Source organism: Syzygium oleosum, unplaced genomic scaffold (genome assembly GCF_021117445.2).
Source record: "Syzygium oleosum isolate NSW1041296 unplaced genomic scaffold, Sole_v2.1 Sole_v2.01, whole genome shotgun sequence".
NCBI classification, from domain to species: Eukaryota; Viridiplantae; Streptophyta; class Magnoliopsida; order Myrtales; family Myrtaceae; genus Syzygium; species Syzygium oleosum.
In genome coordinates, this window is record NW_026607485.1 from 21936688 (window position 1) to 21948979 (window position 12292).

Below are 12292 nucleotides of genomic sequence, written 5' to 3' on the forward strand. Positions count from 1 at the left end.
AAAAAAAAAGAAAAGGAAAGGAAAAAGAAAAGAAAAGAAAAACTAAAAAAATTCGAAAAAATAAAAGATAATATTAAAAAATTAGTTTGGGGTAAAATTGTCACATGTGTACCAGTTTGAGGTTTTTGGTGATCAAAAAAATAGTTCGGGGTAAAATTGTCTAAGATGTACCAGTTTGGGGTTTTTTGTGGTAAAAAAAATAGTTTATGGTAAGTCTGTCACAAGTGTACCAGTTTAGGATTTTTTGTGGTATTAACCCTATTAATTTTCATGTTTAAAATTTTCGATGTGAACTTTGGAAAAAAAACAAAATGAGCAATTTGATGGTTCGAGTATAATTTGTGCTTGCATTTCAACCCATTATGATATGAGTTAAATGCCAATATAATTTAGTTCAACTACATTCATAAAGGAGGGATTTACCTGAATCCATCGTATGGGAAAGTTCCTTCTGTCTCCTTTAAGCCTTTTAAAATCCTACTTAGGGCTAAAAGATGCTTATCAAGGGAAAAAGGAAAAACAATCCTTGACAAATTTCTTTTCTAACAAGCATTGTTTTTTACTTCTCGAGTACACTAGATACCCATTGTGGCTTAAGAAAGTTTTCTCGTGTTTAATTACTTTGATAAATCAAAAACCCTAATTCTAATTCGTTGATGATAGGATCATATCAAGTGACCTCTTAATCAAGTCCAAGAACTGGCATTTGTTCACGGAAATTAGTTATGTCCTAATTTTTATTTTGGAGTAATTTCATAGTTAATAATCTAAACATTAACATATGTCTCTCGCATAGCCTTTCTCTAATGTCGTGTAGCCGCGGACCATAAAATCGATTAGATTTTCAACATTGGAAATCTAGTCTATGACTCGATCGAACATCTTTTCGCAAACTATCAAAGACTCAATTTATCAAAATAGTAGCTGAGTCGTGAATTGACCAATGGCCAAAACGTTAAGAATCGATTCTACAATTTTTCCCTACCCAAACCTAACTTTGCAATCTTGTCCCATGACTACGACCCATGAGCACATGATGGATGCAGTCAAGAGAGGCATCATCGTTTACGTGATCAAACTTCTAATCTCAATCAATTTCGATGGGGGTGGTAATCATGCATCGTTCCACAACATAGTACCCCCATTGTAGCATTCCTACCGGTGAGGGTGCATGATTACCAAACCAACTCCGGTTTGGATAGATTCCATGCCGTATACACTAGGATTTTCTCGGCTAGACTTCAAAATGTTCGACGGAAAAGGAAACCCGCACTAGCATCTAGCACATTTTTTGTAAGATGTGGGCCGGTAGAGCAGAATGAAATACCGATTGTGCTTTAGGCTCTTCGTTCAATCATTGGGGAGGCCGGCCTAACCAAGGTACACCTACCTAGGGTGTCAAAAACCGAACCGAAACCGAAGCCGAAGCCGAAATCGAACCGACCCGAATAAAAAATTCATGAATTTTCGGTTCTATTTCGGTTTCGGTTAGGATAATAAGTAAAAAACTTTGGTTAGTTGATAGGTCGGTTTGATTGGGATCGGATACGATCGGATCTCGATTTCTTTGTATTGTTTTTTCCTTTTCGCGTACACTCTCGCTCTGCTCGTTTTCACTGTCAGTAGCCGTCCTCTCACTTACTTTTCTCTCTCCTCTATCCCCCTCTCTCTCTTCCTTTCTGCTTTATTCTCTCTCTTCCTGTATCCCTCGCTCTCTCTCTCTCTCTTGCCCTTTTCTTCTTCATTCTCTCTCCTCCTCTTCCCTCACCCGACAGACCCTTTGCTTCTCTTCCTCTCCACACGCAAAGCAAGAGAGAAGACCTGACCAGGCCTTGACTGTGCTGAACCATGGGGCTCCCTCCTGCATTCTCGCCGGACGACGGCGTCATCAAGTCGCCCAATGACCGACGGCTCCATAAACTTATCCGTCTCCACAATGGGCTCAGCACCTTGCTCGTTCACGATCCCAAGATTTACCCCGACGGTGCTGCCCCCAGTCGCTCCAGATCCACCCACGATAGCGACGGCGATGAGGATTTCGACGAAGATGACGATGAGGAAGAAGATGGTAGTCAGGGGGAAGAAGAGGATGACGATGAAGAAGAAGGAGAAGAGGACGAAGGAGACGAGGAGGAGGAAGAAGAGGGACCCAAAACCGAAAAACCAAGCTGTGAATAAAAAGCCGAAAAAAAAAAAAAAACCGAAAATCGATCCCTTGTTTATACACAATGAGATGAATGGAAAAATTTCATGTCCTCAAGGTAAATCGTTTTCTTGCGAAAGGTATGCACACCGAAATGACGAGAGGCCTTTCATTTCTCTATCTTAAACACTATAGGTAAATCATTGTTTAACACATTTGAGTATGAGTATTTGGAGAATTCTTTTAAATTACCCTTGTCAAGAACCACCCTATATTGGGGCAGAATGGAGGTATAATTAAAATTACAAAGTGAGAAAAATGGATAGAACTTTCTTGCCTCCACTTGAATCAATCTTTGGGTATCTTTATTGTAGATGAACTCAAATGAGAATTTAAGTAGCTTAAGATGATGAAGAGCATTTTTTTTTCTATCATACACGCTCTTATCCTTTGTGCAACCCAATTGAGCCTTGCAAATTCATTTCCCCACCCAGTTGATGATCATCCTCAACACTGGGACAAGGCACATGAGTTACCATGATAAATCGGCATAATCTGGAGCGCCATGATAAATCAGCATAATCTAGAGCGTCGGCTGAAGATGAAGATCTCGAGAAGCCAAAGTGCCGATCTGTTCATGAGCCAATCGAAATGAAAATTAGAGTTTGATAAGTCTTTAAATTTTTTGCAAGGAAATATGTTGCGAGGAAATTCCAAAAAATGATAGAAAAATGAGACAAAAAAATAGAAAGAAAAGTGAAAAAAAAAATAGAGAGAAAAAAAGAGTGGAAAAATGTTGATATGAAGCCCAATTGTCAATGGAAATGAAAAGTGAAAAGTGTTTGTCAGGAGCGTGAAGATGGACCACAATGTGAAGGTGGTGATTTCACAAAGTCCTCTAAGAATTAGTGTTGGACTCTAGTGGCCGATGAAGTATTTACACGAGAAGAAAATCCAAAGTGACGGAAGAATACAAGAGATCACTAGTTTCAAACCCTTAAAAGTGTTGGACTTTATCAGATTAGTAAGATCGTACCGTTTTCGAAAAAACTCAAACCTTTGTTGACAAGATCGAGTGTTTTTCGCTTTTCCCACTTCAGCGGATGAGACAAAGTAGCCTTCTAAATGAGAGTGAGCGAGAAGTCTTTTCTGATTGAAAATCTCTTCATTTAGCATTTTCAAGAATTCCACTTTATGAGCGAAAATTGTCCTAGTGTTACTTCTCCTAAGTGGAATTTGTGATGAAGAGAAGGTGAAATCCTTATGCATAAACCTCAATTAAATTGAATCTTGAAATGTGTGTTCTAGAATATTCTTGATTGTATATTTTTTTGATGAATGCATATATACTTGCCGTAATCATATCTGACTGGAAACGTTTCCCTGAAGATCAAATAGTTCCCACATATGCTTGGTAAGTACATCATTACCCGGACTTACTTCAAATTGATAATTCTACAGAAATTTTTAAATGCTTGTGGTTATCGAAGTTTTTGAATGTTTCAAGTACTTATGGTTATCCGGGTGCTTCCCTTTCAAACCCTGTCGCTCGTGCAAGTGCTTGTTTATATCAATTTTCGAATACTTGTGGTTATCCAGGTATTTAAATGTTTTAAATACTTGTAGTTATCCATGTGCTTCCTTTTCAAACCCTTTCGCTTGTACAATGTCGTATACGGAAATTTTCAAGTACTTATGTTATTCTATTGCTTTGAATGTTTTATGAACTTGTGGTTATCCATGTACGTTCTTTTTAAGCCCTGTCGCCTATGCGAGTGCTTGTTTCATGAAATTTTCAAATACTTGTGGTTATCTATGTGTTTGAATGTTTTTTTTTTTGTTTTTTCTTGTCTTTCTTCTTTTTATTCCAATTCTGGGCCAGCGTACAAAAAAAACTTAGAAACATTAAAAATGGAAAAATTGCCGACGTTAACGCCGGCCGTCTCATGTGGTACGGTTGGCGTCCACATCAAAACTTTCCAGTTAAAATTAACGGAAAAGACTACATTGACAAATTGTCAAAAGGTTTAGAACTAAATTGGCATAATCGAAATGTCTAAAACTAGCCACCGTATAATAGATTTAAGACTTTGGTAATTTTCTTGACAAAGTTTCGTTCTTAATGGGTCAAGTCACTAAACTTGTCAGAGCATGTAGATCGGGTCCAACAACTTACATCCCTAATTTAACCAAGTTCTCATAGATACATATAAATTGCATGCACTTCACTTGAAATATTCACAAAAGACAAATCACTTTCAATTTCATAAAGCACGTAATAAATATCCGCAGTGGTCCATGCAGTCCAAATTTTACACAAACCCAAAATGTGGTAGCAAACGCGGAAAAGCAAACACAGAACACGAGGATTTACGTGATTCGATCACAACATGATCTATGTCCACAGGCGAGGCAAGATAGGATTCTACTATAATCAAAGAGAGTACAGTTTTCAGAAGTCGAAACAACGATAAAAGCTCACGGCTCACAAAACTCTCCGAAAACAAAATTCTCTCTGTACATCAATGAGAAAACCTAGCCGCGGTATAAATAGTGCTCCCCAAAAAAAAAATTCCCTCGGGGGCTACGCCCCTGAACCCCCCGAGACATCTGTTCGCTTTCTCCAGCTCGAGCGGACCGCCATAAAGATTTGTTCGCTTGCTACGAGTTGGGCCTATCGGCCCAACCCTCCGCGTCGCGAACCAAATCTCAATTTTTTCTCCACTTTCGGGTCGCACAAAAAATATGTCGGGTCGGGTGATAATCCGGACCGAGTACATAAATTTCAAGACATATTTAACACAAAAAAGAAAAGAAAAGAGAAATACAGAACAAAACCAAAATCCAATCTCATACACGACATGAAAGTGATGGCTTGGATATAAACACGCGAATGCATATTAGACATGCACCCACTTGTTGTGTTAGCAGTTGCACACTAATCTGCTGGGGACACACTTTCTTGTCTAAGTAGGCATTAGTTAGCTTTCACATTGATGAGAAGGGGGAGGATCATGGCTGGTCCATATTGATCTCTGCTTTTTTGGGGTAGGAGGAATTAAAGACGGAGGGGGCTTTAGAGACTCGTTTGCCGTAATTAATTCTCTAAACCATTAGGCCATCAACAACTTTTGAGTGAACTTTCACTTCACCAAAGATATTAACTTGATGTTAATCCATAATTAAATAGTTTACTATGAACGGACGTGAATTCTCGAAAGAAGGATTACGTTTCAAATTTACATCCTTAAGAGATTGAGACTTTACCGCAAAGCCACTGAATTGCCAGAGAGATTGCCCCTATCCCCTTTCCACTCCCCCTCCCCTCATGTTGACACTTGAATTTTCGCCGACAAATTCAATAGAGTAAAAACTCAAGATTTTGGAATCTCGATTGCGATGGAGTCCATTTTTTGACCAAAAGGAGTTTTTTCATGTCTGTCAAGTGCTATTTCATTTCATTTGTATATTGACATCATTTTATTAACGTGATATCCTAAAAATTCGACTCAATTTGGTGATTTATGAAATGGTGATTTCGTCAACGCTCTAGTAGTTAATTCTCACCCTGACTTGATCACTCAGGGAATACTAATCAAAGGGAAAAGGCTGCCGAGGATTTATTCTTAAAGGCCGCCCGTTAGTTTGAGATGAACTGTAGTTGCGATTAAACGAATTCGGCCACGAAGTATGATCCGATTTTGGTATCGAATTCTCAAGGATTTACAGACCGAACCTTAGGACGTTGCCTCATAATTTCACGAGTTGGCCATCAAAAATTTCAATATTGGAAAAGAATAAGAGAATCGGAAATTTGACGCGAGAAACGGAAGTGGGCCGAGCAAAGCTCATTGGGCTTCGCGCCCAAGATAGGTCGGCCATCAAGGCTCGATACGGTTAAGTCGGTCCGTAAATTGGTACACGAGTCAAGGACAAAGTGGTAATTTGGGGACAAAAATTTGAGATAATTACAAAAGAAAATGGAAAATTTGGGAAGAATTTTGGTGGGGATAATCTTTCTCTCTCTCTCTCTCTCTCCCGGCTGACCTTTCCCCCTTCTTCACTGACCTCCCCCATGCCTCTGACTCCCTCCCCCACTCTCGCCCACTCCCCATCATTGACTCCACTACTTCTGCTTCTTCTTTTCCTTCGGCTTCTGCTTCGTGTCTTCTGCTACTGCTGCTTCTTTTTCTTCTGCTTCTTTTCTTCGGCTTTTGCTTCCGAGTGCTATTGCTTCATCGGCTTCTCCATTTCTGCTGCCACCGACCAGACCAAGCTGTGCCAGACCAGCCACCGCCATGCACCACACCACCCCGTCACCCCAGCTCCTCCCTGGCCGAGTAGCGCCGCCACTAGCCGCCCACAGTCGCTCCTCCGTCGCGCCTGTTCATCGCCATTCGTCGCTCGCCGGTTCACCTTGCCTTGCAGCTGCTCATCGCCACTGTCCAGCCACCTAGACGCCACCACCAGCCACCATTTCACTCCCGGAACAGCCCCCAAGCAGCCCCGACCAGCCACCACAGCAGCCGCTCCTTTGCTGCGCCCGGATCGCCGCCGTTCATCGCTCATAACGCAAAACCGGAGCCGCCACGAGCGAGCCCACGTCGTCGCCATCATTCTCGTGTTAACGCCGTCGTTAAGCGAGTAAGTTAACCCCTAATCCCTCGTTTAGGGTGTTAAACTTGCTTAGGGTAGTTTAGTTTAAGTTTAAGCTAAGTTTATGGCTAGTTAAGTGGGATTATGTGATAGGTTATCGGTATGTTCGATAAGTTATGATTATTTGTGTGATAGGCTATTGTTGTGGTCACGATAAGTTATCGCTATTTTGATGATAAGTTATCGATTATTTTATCATTACTATTTATTTTATTAAATAAATAAATTTTCGAAATTAAATAATAATATTTTATTCAAAAAATATATTTATTAATAAAATATTTGATTTCCGAAAATTAAATATTAATATTTTCGCAATGATTTTTAATATGGAATTGTGATTGTTTTATGCACAAATTGTGATGCCAATGTTGAATTTCGCTGTATAAGTTGGCGTATATGGAAAATGATTTGAATGATTCTGATTCGAGAAAATAATTTGAATCTTTGAAAATAAATGATTTTCGGATTTAAATGTTAATATATTATTATTAAATAATTAATTTCCGAATTTATTTATTATTATTTCGGAAAATTTTTAATCTCAAATTATGATTTCTGTGCTTGAATGGTGGCGATTATGCCGTGAATCGTCGTATTAATTTGATTATATGACAAATTGTTTTGAACGGAAGTTTCCATGGACAAACTTATGATATTTTTGGAATTAAACTATTATATGGTTATGCCTAGAAATGATAGTGATGCTTTGTGGTTGATAAACGTGTTTGGCATCGAAGCTTGCAAGAATTGATTGATTGTTTGCATGTGTGACCACTTGGTTTGTTATGCAGCATTGTGTGAGCACTATTCATGGATGCATGGGCTAATTGAAAAGATAATAATTGGTCGGAATGCTTGTGTGCTCGTGTGGTCACAAGTCGGAGCCGTCTTGCTGTAGATCGCTTGACGATGCCCAATTTATCGAGGTCTGCTGTAGATCGCGCTCGATTTTATCGAATGCCTGGAGATTATATGGATAGCCGATACTCCGAATGCCGAATCGCGGCCCGATGGCGGATTCGATGCTCCTTACGGGATACCATCTTACTCTAGATCGTTTGATGTTGCCATATTGGAATGCCGTCTTACTGTAGATCATTTGACGTAGCCGTGCCCGACGGGGCGGGACGGAGCCCGGTCATGCCGGAAGACTGCCATCTTGCTGCAGATCGCTTGATGTGTAGTGGCCCCGAGAGGGCGTAATAACTGGAATACGTGTGATGCATCGTGCCTGATTATGTGATAGAAACTGCTAGGCATGGTATGGGACGTGCCCAAGTGGATTCTGTCTTATAATCGAGACACGCACGCCTGTGATGCATTGATGCATGGGAAATCTATTTAAATGCTTCGAGTATGTGACATGTTCATTTCATTAACGGGTGTATCAAGGCGAGGTAAGGATGCCTGTGGTTGTTTAATGATGTTGCTGTTGATGCTGTATTGCCTGATTAGGGACCCCTGAGGCAAGTTGGCCTCCTAAGCGAGGCTTAGGCTGTTAACTTATTGAGATTTTATCTCATTTGTTGTTGTTAAACCTTTTTCAGGACCTGAGCATGTTGTTGCTCCCTATGCGGTTTGGAGTACCGCATATTTTGGTTGGTCCTTGAGGGTTAGGCCTGAAAGCTGATCTTTTGGATGGAGTAGATTAACCCTAGCCTTTATCTTTTTGCTTGCTTTTTGTGGAAACGCCCGAAGTGGGCTTGTAAGTTTGTTTCCAGGGTTAATCGATTATATAAAAAAAAAAATAGCTTTTGTTATGACTGGGTTTCCTCTGCTATCCCTGATTTGATTGTTGTTTGGGGTTTATTGTGTTGATTATCGTTTTCGCTTGCGTAATTCAAAGATAAAAAGAAAAGGGTTGGCGACGAGTCTTGGGTCGTCGCATCATAACGACCATAGCGGGATGTTGCGCGTCCGTAGGGTTCGGGGCGTGACAATTAATAAGTTAAGGGTTGACTTTTCGGTCAAACCGAGAACTTTGGCCCTCCATCGAAAAATTCCTAAATCATTGATTTGATTTTTTTATTTTTTTAAACATTCGATTCAGGGATAATGACAATTCAACATTTCAAGCCTAATTTCAAGAATTCAAGTTCAAACAAGTCGGTCAATGTTCAAGCACAAAGTTAGGGATGTGATTCACCTTTCACGATAGAATCAATTTGCACAATTTAATTTGATTAAGCGAAATTCATTCAATTTCAGCATCAATTTTGGAAAAATCATTGTAATTTGGGGAAATTAAGCAAAAACAACGAATCAAGACCAATAGGGTGGGTTTGGGTTGGGTCCACCGGTTGTCCCGATCCAGTTCAGCCCGTTGGGCTGAAGCCCAATTTGGCCTATGAACCGAATCAATTGAAATGGCCAAGCCCATAGTGTAACTTAGATAGAATTAAGACAATTGGAAAACCTTGGGTCAATCTGGTTGGACCCAAACCAGTTTGACCCATTGGGCCAAATCCCAATTAGGGGCATTCGGCCCAATTAGTTGAATAGGTCAGCCCATCCATCCCATTAAGCTCATTTGGCTGGCCACCTCACCTATATATAACCAAATTGCTATTTCCTCTAATTTCCAATAAAAATCCATGTCACCAATTCTTGTGTGATCAAATCTTGGTCCGTCATTCCTCATTTAATCATAGCCATGGAGGGTGCCATGTCACCCATGCATGTGCTCAAGCTTGAGTCGATGAAAGCGTCTTTTAACCATTAAGGGATGAATTAGAGCGCTTAGATCAAATAATGAGATGTATGACCAAAATGAAATCTTATTTCAAGTTTCCCACCAAAATTTTCCTCTTTAATCTCACTTAGCGGGTCGCATTGTTCATTACATACAATAATTACAAAAAAAATTCAGCAATATATATATATCTCATCTTAATCATTAAGGGATGAATTAGAGCGCTTATATCATAATGAGATGTATGACCAAAATGAGTGGTGGAGAGAGGGAGAGGACATAATATTAATGGTCATGTTAAAAATTGTCGGCGTGAACTTTGGAAAAAAACAAAATAAGCGATTTGATGGTTCGAGTATAATTTGTACTTGCATTTCAACCCATTATGAATTGAGTTAATTGCTAATAGAATTTGGTTCAACTACATTCATAAAGGAGGGAATTACATGAATCCATCACACCAGAATGTTCCTTTTCGACAAGTTGGCATTAGAGGTGGGGTGCAATAATGAGCCTGATGAGTGGTGGAGAGAGAGATGACATAATATTAATGTTTGTGTTTAAAATTTTCGGCGTGAGCTTTGGAACAAAACAAAATGAGTTTTTTTATGGTTCGAGAATAATTTGCACTTGCATATCAACCCATTATGAATTGAGTTAAATGCCAATATAATTTGGTACAACTACATTCATAAAGGAGGGAATGACGTGACTCCATCGTATCGGAAAGTTCCTTTTTCTGTCTCCTTTAAGCCTTTTAAAATCCTACTCAGGACTAAAAGATGCTTACCAAGGAAAAAAGAAAAAACAATCCTTGACAAATCTCTTTTCTAACAAGCATTGTTTTTTACTTCTCGAGTACACTAGATACCCATTGTGACGTAAGAAAGTGATACCCATCGTGGCGTAAGAAAGTTTTCTCGTGTTTAGTTACTTTGATAAATCAAAAACCCTAATTCTAATTCGTTGTTGATAGGATCATATCAAGTGACCTCTTATTCACGTCCAAAAACTAACATTTGTTCACGGAAATTAGTTATGTGCTAATTTTTATTTTGGAGTAATTTCATAGTTAATAATCTAAACATTAACATACGTCTCTCGCATAGCCTTTCTCTAATGCTGTGTAGCTGCAGACCATAAAATCGCTTAAATTTTCAACGTTGGAAATCTAGTCTAGGACTCGATCGAACATCTTTTCGCAAACTATTAAAGACTCAATTTAACAAAATAGTAGCTGAGCCGTGAATTGACCAATGGCCAAAATGTTAAGAATCGATTCTACAATTTTCCCCTACCCAAACCTAACTTTGCAATCTTGTCCCATGACTACGACCCATGAGCACATGATTGGATGCGGTCAAGAGAGGCATCATCGTTTACGTGATCAAACTTCTAATCTCAATCAATTTCGATGGGGGTGGTAATCATGCATCATTCCACAACATAGTACCCCCATTGTAGCATTCCTACCGGTGAGGATAACGCATGATTACCAAACCAACTCCGGTTTGGATAGATTCCGTGCCGTATATGCTAGGATTCTCTCAGCCAGACTTCAAAATGTTCGACGGAAGAGGAGACCCGCACCAGCATCTAGCACATTTTTTGGTAAGATGTGGGCCAATAGCGCAGAATGGGATACCGGTTGTACTTTAGGCTCTTCGTTCAATCATTGGAGAGGCTGGCCTACCCAGGGTATGCCCGCCTCTCTAAAGAGTCGATCCCGACTTGGGAAGCAAGGGCCTTGGAGTTCGACATTCCTACCAGTACCAATCGACATGTGGACCGGCTGCCCCTCTTGCATGAAATTATTACGCTTTGGCTCACTCGGCTGGTGCATGTCAAACCGGTGATGACGTGGCTGTTTCCCCTGTTGTTGAACTATTCAATGCATTCTCCTTGTCTGACCAATTAATTGTCCGTAGGCGTAGTTGCTTCCTGTCTCTTTCTCAAATATACTCTGCTTTTGTGAATTACATGACAATAAAAAAAAAATTATATGAGAATTTACTATGAAATTGGAAAATGTCAATAAGGTGCCCTAGGGCACATGTTAACGATCGTTGATTGTACTTTTGAAATATAAATTTTTAAATTTGAGGAGGTGATTTCTTGAAATGTGTTTGTTTCAAAATTTCAAAATGTGTATATATGCGGTTTTATCATTTGCAGTAGTTTTAATTGCTACACTTGAATAATTTGTTAACAAAACCTTTTATGATTTCTTGTGGGACAGTTAAAATATAATTTTAATATGCAGTCGATATTGTTAAAATATGAAGTCAATGTCGTGTCATACTGTAATAAATACTAAGTTTCAAGTTGGTATATTCGACTTAGAGGTTTCAAATTGGATTTCTTGTCTACCTTTCACCCACCTGCGAGCTTCATTTTTTATATACACCTTAACACCTTCATTATTAAATCAATTTTCTCATGAAAAGAAGTCTTTTCAAATATTAATATATTCTAATGCGAACGTAATTGCCGAGAAATTTTCTGGAGTGTTTAGATAAGCTAGAAACATAGTCAATGAGCTCGGGACAAGGGAATTTGATGAAGATTTAGGCAAGAGTTTTCAAGAAGATATCGTGATAGGATGGATATTCTAGAATAAAAATTTAAATATACTTTTGTTATCTTCTTTGTCTAGATTATCGAGTTTAGGGAATTTTTTAACAAAAAGGAATTTTGATTTGCTGCTATATTTAATTAGGCATTCGATATTTTGTTCTTTTTAGGGTATGCTTTTCTCTGCTATATATGTATTGAGAATATATAGCTTCTTCATCCTT